The 11,297-nt window shown below is 38.2% G+C and overlaps 1 protein-coding gene and 1 pseudogene across 1 annotated transcript in view; one reads left to right on the forward strand and one right to left on the reverse strand.

The window, feature by feature from the left end:
• Positions 1 to 11,297, reverse strand: part of IGF2BP3 (insulin like growth factor 2 mRNA binding protein 3) — a 123,274-nt gene that overhangs the window by 106,628 nt on the left and 5,349 nt on the right. The gene's annotated exons all lie outside the window — the stretch shown is intronic.
• Positions 7,641 to 7,756, forward strand: LOC111740904 (annotated as a pseudogene).

The raw sequence follows: 11,297 nt of genomic DNA on the forward strand, positions 1-11,297 counted from the left end.
TACATAATACTAAATTTCTCAGTAGCCACACTGAAGCAAAAAGAAATAGGTAAAAGATAAAATTTAAGATATTTTATATTCTTTTTGAAGTAATTCTTCAAAATCCAGTGTATTTTACAAATACACCACAATATCAATTTGGACCAGTCACATTTCAATTCCTTGAGAGCCACGTATGGCCAGCAGCTGCCCTAGTAAACAGTGCAGTTTTTCACCTTAAGCTTTGTGAAAGCAAGTTCTTGTCTTCCCAAGAACGTAAAAGCAGTAAACACTCAAAAACTTGTTGAATGAAAACATTTAAAAATTGCTAAGATCCAAGGTCAGCAAAACAGAACTTTTGAAAAAGAAAACATACTAGTAAGCTACCAAGCTTTCTTAAGCCACAAAAAAATATATACAGAATGGAAAAGACTTGGTGAAATACCATGAAAAGTCACCGTTGATTTATAAATCTTGAAGGAAAAAAAATATATACATATTGTCTAAGACAAGAAAAGTACCTCTCCCGTGGAAGGAACAAAAGTTGTTATTTTCTAAAGTTAACCAACAGTTACTAAGGGCAGGAAAAGCTGGTGGAAATATATCGGAGATGGGATCCTCCCACCTGGTCTCCCTTAAAAATCTCAGTTAACATAAGCTTCCAGCCTAAAAACATCCTAACTGTCAAAAGAAATGTTGATGGTGCCCCAAGATTCTAATTAGATTTCTTTAACCTTTTAGGAATAACAAAAGGTACTAAAGGCTATTTGTTTCCTTAGACGAGACCTGTTCTTGACACTGTACCATTCATTTTGGTTTAAGGAACTTAAAACATTGACTGTGGGTGTCCAAATGTCCAAACTCACTTCATTTTGATCATGTGAATTTAAGTGCCCCCAACTACGTAAATATTTTATATATTGTACACCAAGATTTTCCTTTGTGTTTAGTTTCTTGTTTTCTCTTTTCTATTTTCTCTTCCCATACCTGTTTTTCACAAACTGACTTCTGTAAAATTCCCTCTTCAAGGCTAACATGCCATATAATTGTATAAAATCCTCACTTGTTCTTGCCATCTGTTGTGTCATGATGTAAATACATATTCACGGGAATATCTAATCCAGCTAATTTCAAACATCACGTTAGTGTAGAGCAGCAATTCATGATGTATAGCATGTGGACTCCTGGGGGTCCCCGAGACACTTTCAAGAAGTCAAAACTATTTGTGTAACACTACTAAGTTCCAATTTGCCTTTTTCACATTCAAATGTGTTGACATTTGCACTGCTGGTGCACAAGTAGTCATGGCGGGTAACCGGGAGCACATCAGCATGAATAAACCAAGGCAGTAACATTAAACTGTAGCAGCAGTCACTGTATTCTTCACTTGCAGTAAAACACGATTCAGGTTTGTTTTTAAATGTCCTTGATGAAGCAGTAAAAATCATTAACTTTCTTAAGTAACCCTTGAGCACACATCTTGTTACTAACTCTGTGAGGAAAAGGGCCGTGTGTGTGAAGCACTTCTGTTACCTATTATGGTTGTCTGCAGAAAAAGCAGTTGTTTGAACGTCAAGATTGAACCAGCCATGTTTTGCATGGAGCACCATTTTTGCTTGAAAGAGGTAAAGACTAAGTATGGTTATTTAACCTTGCTGTTTGGTGGGCGTTTTCTCAGAAGAGAACAAAGTCAGTCACTTCTAGAAACATTAACAATATTTGTTGCCAGTGACTAAATTTGAGCTCTTAAGTAAAAACCAGAATTTTGGCAAACTTACCTACCATCATGAGCTTGACAGTCTCCCAGTACTTACAGATAAGAGAACCATTCAAAGCGCAGGAAAGACCAATGGATTTTAATGTAACAGAATACAAAAAATTCACTGATATGATTTCAGATTCCACATTTCAGTGAGCCTTTAAAAAACTACCACTTGTCAAGTTTTGGGGTAGGAACAAAGACTGTCTACAATGACCTAAAAAGACAATTAAAATCGTCCTTTCCTTTCCTAACTATATACCTGTGAGGCTGGATTTTCCTCACATACTTCAATCAAAACAAAATATCACAGAGATTGAATGCAGATGTAGTTATGAGGATTCAGCCATCTTTTTTTTTTTTTTTTACAAAAATATTAACATGTAATGAGTTTTATTATATTCATTTTTAAACAATGTTAAACATTGTTAAGTTGATTGCTAATAAAGTATAAATAAATAAAAACAAATGAAAGCTCTTTGGGTGTCCTTAGTTTTTATATGTCAAAGGGTTGAAAGTAAAAAGTTTCAGAACCATTAGAATAGAGTATAAAACCATTAGCTTCCTCCTTACTCAATCATCAATCAGTTCCCTTTTGTACAGATAACCACTCTTTTCCATGGAAAGCCTTCCAGACCCTTCTCTGTTTTTAAACAGACATGCGCACATAAAAGGGTTTTTTCCCCCCAAATACCTGTCTTTTTGAGGAGCTATCCCATGACTTGCTCTTCAGTTTGCTCTTCCCATGTCAGCTCATATAAATCTATGTCATTCTTCATAACTGCCACAAAACATACCACAGTATGGCTTGATGAAATATGGTAACTTTTCTTTGGATGGACATTTATTTCCAATTTTCTATTAAAACAATGCTACAAATAAAATGTATTTTTGCCAAGTATTTCTTTATAAGAGAACATTACAAGCGAAATTACTAGTGTGGAGAAAGACATTAAACATACCTAAAAATTAGAAATTGTTTAACATTACTTCAAAGTGCTTAAGAAAAATAACAGAAAGAGAAAGTGTTCTAAGTATTGTCCTCCTTTTCAAAAATCTTCCTTCTAAAGCTCAGAAATGGATAACTGCAAAATGTCCTACAGTCCAATAAAGGCTTGAAATCCTCTTTGCTTAAAAGTGGGTGAAAGTTCCAGATTACCTGTATAATACCTGTTAAAATGTAATTAGTGATACAATAAAACCTACAAATTTATCTGTGTAGTATGGACTCCTACACAGAGTCCTGCCTGGTGATTTGCAGCTCTTTTATAACTCTGCTGATTAAAACTACGCTTACGAACTGCACAAAACCATGAGGACTAAGTTGTTTTCCACACTTGGTTGAAGGGTATTCACACCTTAAGGTCTAACATGGCATGACAAGAAGTCTGGGACAGTGTACTCTCGAGCTGTATGAGTGCCCATTCCTCCACATTCAACACCAAATATTATCAGTATTATTCATTTTTCCCAACCTGATAGGCAAAAATGCCATTACAATTGGCATCTAATGACTAGTAAGACTGGGCTTCTTCTCCTAAGTGGACTGGCTTTTCAGATATCCCCTTCTCAACTGCAGCTTCTTATCCTTTGTCCATTTTTGCACCATGCTGTCTACCTCTTTGAAATTAACAGGAGTTCTTTACCTCCCTTTTTTTTTTTTAATAGTATGAGCTCAAGGTATTTTCACCAGTAGACACATTTTAGAGATCCTAAAATCTATATGTTTAAACATAAAGTATAAATTCTTAACTTATTCACAATGCATAACTCATTCTAACAAAAAAAAAATGTGGAACATTTCTATGTATCTGTACACATGAGACACAAACCATGTGATTATGCAGGAATATATATATTCATCTATTTCCAATTGCCACATGTAAATACATAGGCTTATTAATATGAGACAATACCACTTAGGTGTCAGATACTCCAAGAAGTCCTGTACAAGCACTATCACTTAACTCCCAACAACCTTGTACGGTAAGTTTTATAACCGCTATTTATAAACTGAGAGGCTCAGAGAGTTTAATCAGTTTGCCTATGGTTACAAACCTGAGCAACTGCGATCTTGGATGCCACTGGCTCTCCCCATCGCTGTGCTCTCCTGCTGCCCCTAATTTCGCTGTTAATAGTGTGTGCACACACACCAGTCTACCTCACTTTTCTCCAAAGGTTCATTACATCGTTTGAGATGCCTTAATAAAAATCAAATAATACCAGGTACTTTGATCTTCACTATTTATGAGTGTCTTGTCTTAGCCAACCTTAAAAAAAATAACACAGGCTCAGTCAGCTTTAGTACAGGATTCCTTAGTCCTACCACGATTTACCCTAATTATCCTGTCAGATGGTAGCTTAACAGCTTTAAACTCCATGGCATGTTTTGGGGGCACAGTCATTCTCATGAAGTACTTAAGAGGTAAAGGGAGTTCAACATGATCCTTGCTGAACCCATCCCAAAATTAACCTAGGCAACAAGTCTTGCATGATCTCAAATAACTATCTGCTAAATAAACTGACTGGGCCCCTAAAGTTGGGAAGAATCAGACTAATAGAGTCACTCCTCAAACACACAGGCTGTCTTGCCATCGCTCCTCTAGGCTCAGCCTCAACCACCATCCCCTCAAGCTGAGCCTCTCTAATCCTAAACAGCTTGTCGGTCTCCCTGCGACAGACACACCAGGATACTTCACACTTACATGCCTTAGCTCCTGTTGTCCCTTCTGGCTTTTCCATCCCCACTGCACACGGTTAGCCTGCCTGCACATCCCTCTCTGCAGCTCCCCCTGGCTAGCTTGCCAACGTGCCACTATGCCTGATGGCCCTCCTGTGTTTCTGGGGCGTACCATATATGCCATGCCAGGTTTACAGTGTCTCTTTACCTGCAGATATTAACGCACCATTAGGATGACTGCATCACAGTGAGCCACTGTCCATGTCAAAAATAAAAAAATATCACCCAGAGATCGAGACAGAACAAAGCGAAAGCTATTATACTCCACGTACGCTTCAGCACAAGTATCTTATTCTTCTAGCCCCTGAAACCGAGATGGAACTGACTCTGAGCACAAGTGCTCAAGCCATGCTTGTTAAACTAAAAATGTATACAAGCCACAGGGAATAAATTCATTTCTGAAACTCGAAGAAATGCAGAAATAAGTAAATTAGCACGCCGAAAAATACAGAAATTAAATTTTTCAACCACACTTATCTCTTCAAAAAAAAAAAAAAAGCAAGAGTTTCTTCACTTTCACAAGAACTTTAAAAAAAAAAATAGACATTTGGGGATTATCAGAGAGAATTCAATCACTTCTGTTCTACCAACATCACAGTTTTTCTTAATCCCACTCTCAATCATCACCTGCCCAGCTGCAGTGGCAAGCTGAGTAGCACTTTGTTTGGGAAACTAATTTTTAATCAAAATATGATGTAGTAAAGTTCCCAGTGCAAGATAATATTGTTAGTTTCTGAGGTGAGATCCAAAAATTTAAGGTACGAAGTATGGGAAAACAAAGCCTAGGTATACAAGCTTTAAGTTACCAGAACTATCAGAACTAAATTTTCATAGCTTTTGATTTAATTTTTATAGACAAGGGGCACAAATAACTTGGTATCTAGATATCCATGGTGGAAAGAAGAAGATGTTCCTAGAATGACAGTATACTCCATGCCTGAAAAGACAGTTTTTAACCACACGTCTCCCTGCACAGTTCACTGAAAACAGCTCTCTTGGTTGTCAAATTACGACTAATCCGTGTCAATATATGTTAACTTACGTGTTTTTGGCAGAGCGCTTTCAAATTTAAATGTGCATATCTTTTGACATAGCAATTCTCAGTCTAAGAATTTACCTTAGAAAAATATAAAACCGAGGGTCCTAGGGATATACCTATAAATATACTCTACTGAAATTACTATGAAAAGAATGGTTAAATTGTTACACATCTATGCTGAACAATGCAACTGTTTAAAAAAGAGTGAACTACTTGTACCTATACTGAAGATTCTTCAGGATACATAACTTAATAAAAGCACAAATTATGTAAACAGGATGATTTCATTGTTAAATTAAAGTGTTTGTGGCTGCAAGAATAGGAGAATTTCTGGAAAATAATATACCAAATTACCAGCTATGAGACCTGGAAAATACATGGTTGATAGGGAGGATTGAAAAACAAGTATGTTCACATTTTACTTCATGTGTTTTAGATTAATTTGAATGTATACATATGTAAAAATTCATCAAGCTGCTTACTTAATACTTACACCCTTTACTGTATCTAGGTTATACCTTAATTTTAAAAATAAAAAAGGTAATACACGTTCAATGAAAAAACAAAAAGACACCACCCACAGGTTTCTACTTATATCGGTCCACGTCCCAAAACAGAACAAAGGTTTCCTACATTTCCCACCAAACAAATATAATCTACATCCAGACTTTACATTTTGAATCTCAAGTGGAAAAATACAACAGCTGCCTCTGGAGTGACTACTGAGTAATACTGTATTGATGCTTTACACATATTGCTCCGAGGATCCTCTGAGGCATCATTTCCATTATAACCTCCCCAAATCTCAATTTCCTTAAGCAACACCGTGCATTTACAAAGTGGAGCTGGGATTAAAACTTAGATCTTAAGACCTCACATCCCACATTCTTCTGGCTATACCCTTCAGTTCAAAAAGGGTACATGGGACAAGCATCAGGGATCCTGACAAAGAGGTTCCAGCACAACTTCTCCCTCCTACTCTCTCCCAACCCTTAATATTCCACATTTAAGAGACTCTCTTCCGCAAGCCAAGATCCTACTAATCTTGGTAACAATCTGGGACAACCCGGCACCATGGGCTCCAGTCCAGACATTGCCACCTCTTTTGCAATCTAAAACACATCCCATGAGTCACCTGCCTGAGATACAGCCACGGCATCCACCTCCTCATGCTGTTTTACTCTCATATCTCCTTAGGCCTCCTCCAACTTCCCTGCAATTCATTTATATTAAGATGAAGTGGCTAAAAATTACCTTAGAGGAAAAAGCAGTCTCATTTTCTGTCTTCAAAAATCGGATATTTTACCCTATAGTAAAGCCCCGGATTCCAGACTAGCTGTACCTGATTTTTTTCCCGAGGAAGACAGTAAATCAATCCTTCAAAGAAGCCAAACAAGGTTTCTTTTCTCTTCAGAAAAAGCAAGAAACAGGACATCTCTGCTCTGACTTGCCATTGCAAACAAGATTGGGCTGCTGCGTAAGTTACTCTGAGGATTTGACAACTTAAATGGGAGGAATGAAGGTGGGGCCCAGTCAGGACCTGGAAATGGGTCCCTTTAATCACCTGCAGCGCCTTGGGCAAGTCACTTCTTCTCCCAGGGCTTTATGGAGAATCCTTTGGTAAAGCAACTAATACCAGTAAAAAGAAATCTATTGTGCTATGCCATTTTTGTGAGTTTTCCTTTCTTAAATTAGTAGGTGTTTAACATATTTCCAAGCTAGCACTCTATTGATCGAAGGACTTGCACAGACACAGAAAGTGTTGAAGAGTTATTCTGTCATGTCTCAAAATCAATTGCTCTAACACATCCCCTAGTTTTGGTGGCTGCCATGGCCAAAGATGGAATAATTTGAGGAGGAGGCTACTTGACCAAGGACCAGATTTTAAAATATGTCAAAATGAGGGAATATACTTACAAAAGATTTCTTGTGGTTCTTATAGCTAACATTTTTATGAATAAAATGGAAAGAATGCTTCATTAATTCCAGCATCCTAAAATAACAGAGTGATTAAAGTATTTTAAATCTAGCCCATGGACATGGTTCCATGGTATAGCAGTTAGCACGCCTGCTTTACACGCAGAAGGTCCTGAGTTCACGCCCCAGTGGAGCCATGGTCCATGGTCTGTGGCCATGCCACCCTGAACAAGCCTGATGTCTGATCTCGGAAGCTAAGCAGGGTATGGCCTGGTCAGTACTTGGATGGGAGACCACCTAGGAAGACCAGGTGCTGCGGGCATAAATAATAATAATAATTAATTAATTAATAAGCCTAGCCCATGATATCCATGAACGTTCTGGCCAATAGTTTCAACACCTTCCCTTGTCAAATCACCAAGTATGTAGACAAGCACATAGAAGCACTGGACTTGGTCTACACTGTTTTGAAACCTAAGACTACCTCAGAAGATTTTCCAAATGTATATTGATAAAAAGCAGAATGTGTTGTCTGTAGAAACTAGGCTCACGATCACCAGAAGTGTTGACAGATGTCAGAGCGTAGGTCAACTGTCACAAGTAAGTCTTATTCATTCAGCAAGAGGAACTACTACACTTAAGACTCTTCCATCTCTAGCAGGTTACAAATAAAACATGCTCATAAACATTCTAGAAAATAAGAAAATGAACTAATACCCTAATAAACAAATTCTGAGGAAAAGGCTACATTCCAGGTTGCTCCAAAATTCATAAATCACTCTCCAACTATTTGCAGCAGAGCTGGAAGGCTGAGACCTAACACCACCCCCACTTGCTTATTCGTTCGTCTAAATCACAAACTCTCAGGGCTATGCTGCACAGCTGGTGACACCATCCTTCTCCACAGGCTGTCCTCACTCATCTCCCGGGGTGAGCTTACTCAGCTTGCTCTCCTCTACCGCACTGTCATCTTTCACTATCCTTTGCTCAGTGGTGATCTTGCCCAATTCCATAATTTCGAATCACGCGAGCTAATGAGGCCTCTAATTTTCACTTCCACTTCCTGCCTTCCCTGGAGCAACAGATCAATATATCCAGCTACCTACTCGACTTCATTTGGGATTACTAATTTCTAGTCGGAATCAGAAACATAATTTGCCCAAAGTAAAGCTCCTGATTTCTACACAAAAATCTGTTCCTCCTTCAATGCTCTCCATTTGGGTAAACGGCATCACTTTCTACCTAGTCGTTCTGGCCAAAAAATCTCTTTGTCATCCTTTTCTCATACTCCTCATCTAATCCATCAGCAAATCCTACTGGTCGTTCTTTAGAAATATACAGAGACTGACCACTACGCATGACCTCCAAAGCTAATACTATTCTCTCTCGCCAGGGGAATACGATGGAGACTGGCTCCCCATTTCTAGGGCTAAATGCAATTTTCAGATATTTTACATTCCAAGCATTCTGAAGCCACTACTCCTTCCCTCTCCTCCACTTTATGGAAGATAATCTGCAAAAACTACCCCCTCTCTGTGCAGGGCATGTCACTCTATCATCAATACGTCCATATCTCCCTTGAATATGTGCTGGCCTTGTGACTTGCCTTGATCAACAGAACAGTTTAGAAGGAATAATTTGTCAGTCCAGGGCCAAGCCTTTAGGAGGCCTAGCAGCCTCTGCTTTCACGTGGGGTAGCCAGCTACAGGCTACTAGCAAGTGATGAGACACCATGTGGAGAAAGGGCAGGACAAGCACCAAGACACCAAACATGTGAGTAGTGAAGCCTTCTTAGACCTTTTAGCCCAGCTTAATACATGAACCAATATGACACCATATGGAACAGAACCAACCATACTACCAGGCCCACAGAATCATGAAGAATGAGTTGTTGTTTTGAGTGCTGGTTTGGGAGTGGTGAAAGATAACCATAACACCATGACCACAAAGGAATCAACTTCCTAAACAATTAAGTGACGATGCCAGATATTCTAAGGACTGAGGCCTCTTTCAGCTTAAAGTTCTATTAGAGTCCTCAAAGAATAGTTCTATCATAATTTAAAATGATTTCCTAATCAAGTTAAACAGTCTCAGGGTGATTTTCTAAAATGTATAATTTATGTACAGTGTGCTCTCCTTCAGGGCAACAAAATCTTCATGGTATATTGATATTTATAACTGTTTATTTACCAATACTGAGCACTTGCCAAACAGCAACCTAAACCATGAGAAAACCATGAGAAATTACACCTTCACTTTTAATAGAGCCCTGAGAACTGTGTTTGCTATCAGCTTTCAAGCAAAACCCTGGCTAGTCCGAACCCATTTTTAAACATCAGATTTATGGGTCAGAGATCCTAATGAAAAATGCCAATGCTACCCCTTGGTCACTGCTACCACACTGCCACCTCCTGTCTTATGACTCTAGAAACTTGAATCAGAGGGAAGAGTCAATAAGGGAAACTCGGCTAAGAATATCAGTCTCTCTCCTTCCTCCCAGACCAAACCAACCACCAGGGTTACTGAATGGAGAACTCATACCTTTCAAACATGTTACTGTTAGAAAGGTCGCTATCTTACAGCTGCTAAAGGCAATTATAACGGAGTTGCTTTAGATATATATCGAGGTGGCTCAACGGATCTGTAATGACACAAGAACGGCAGTGGTGTGGCTCATAACAGAATTTCAAAGGAGGGCAAAGACCATTTCTCTCTTGCTGACTGCCCAAAAGAGATACACGTGCAAAAAAGCAACTGAGCTATCATACTACAGAAAAGAAACGCAAGTTTCTTTCAGGGGAAACCCCAGATCTCTAATTCAAAAAGATATTTTTAAGCCTTTGCTGGTAACTCATTTATTTCAAGCAGAATGGCAAAACTCAGAACAAAATATGGCCCTTGTTAGTTTACCATAATGGTATTTGGCATGAACAGAGAATGTGAGTGATCACACGAATCAAAAGGAAGGCAAGAAACAGAAGCCGAGACTCTCGATCCCCACTGGCTCCAGGCACATGTCATGTTTCCATTATACCTTCTGTGTTACTGTGGACAGCCACACACAAGCTACTTAACATTTAATTTTTTGTTTAAATTCTAAGCAGACCAACGTAAGAAATCTTTTAAACTCTCTCAAACTGTATGGAGAAAAGAATACAAAATCGAGAAAAATCTTGTCGCTTACAACCATTTAAGCAGTCCTGTAGCACAGATCTTAAACTGAGAACTCCAGAGATCACCTTGCTTATGATTCTTTACCAATTATGAAAGTTTCCAACATTCAGAACCTCGCGTCTCTGCATGTGTGAGAAGTCTCCCTAATTTACAAGAGTCACCTGTACCACACTGATAATCGAGGAGCAGTACAACCATTCATACCTATATTTAAATGGTCTGCATTAAAAAGCAGCTTTTGTTGTTTTCAGAGGACAGAGTCACATCTGGCTCATGGGCATATTGCTGCTGATGGCACTATCTTATTCCATACTTAACTGCTATTAAAATGCAGCACTAGCTTTTCAATAGCCATTTAAAGTAATATATGTTTAAAACCCCAGTAACTTTTATACATGCTCTGTCTATCCAGTTTACATGTTAAACACAAGATTCTGATATGGAAATAAATTGTTCACTTACTTCTTTTTTAAAGGATACAAACGAACAAAAAAAGACATTTGAGCTTGGGCACCACAGTCTGTTTTAATGAGTTTTTCCTGGAAAAAATATTAACTATAATATCCTACTATTTTTTCTCCTTTATTCAAATATGTTTGGCTACATATAATCTTTATCAGTATCAACAACTAAGCCATGATAAATGAGAAAGTTTAAACTATAAAAAACTGAAAATATATAAATCTTTT

Source organism: Pteropus vampyrus, unplaced genomic scaffold (genome assembly GCF_000151845.1).
Source record: "Pteropus vampyrus isolate Shadow unplaced genomic scaffold, Pvam_2.0 Scaffold69, whole genome shotgun sequence".
Lineage (NCBI taxonomy): Eukaryota > Metazoa > Chordata > Mammalia > Chiroptera > Pteropodidae > Pteropus > Pteropus vampyrus.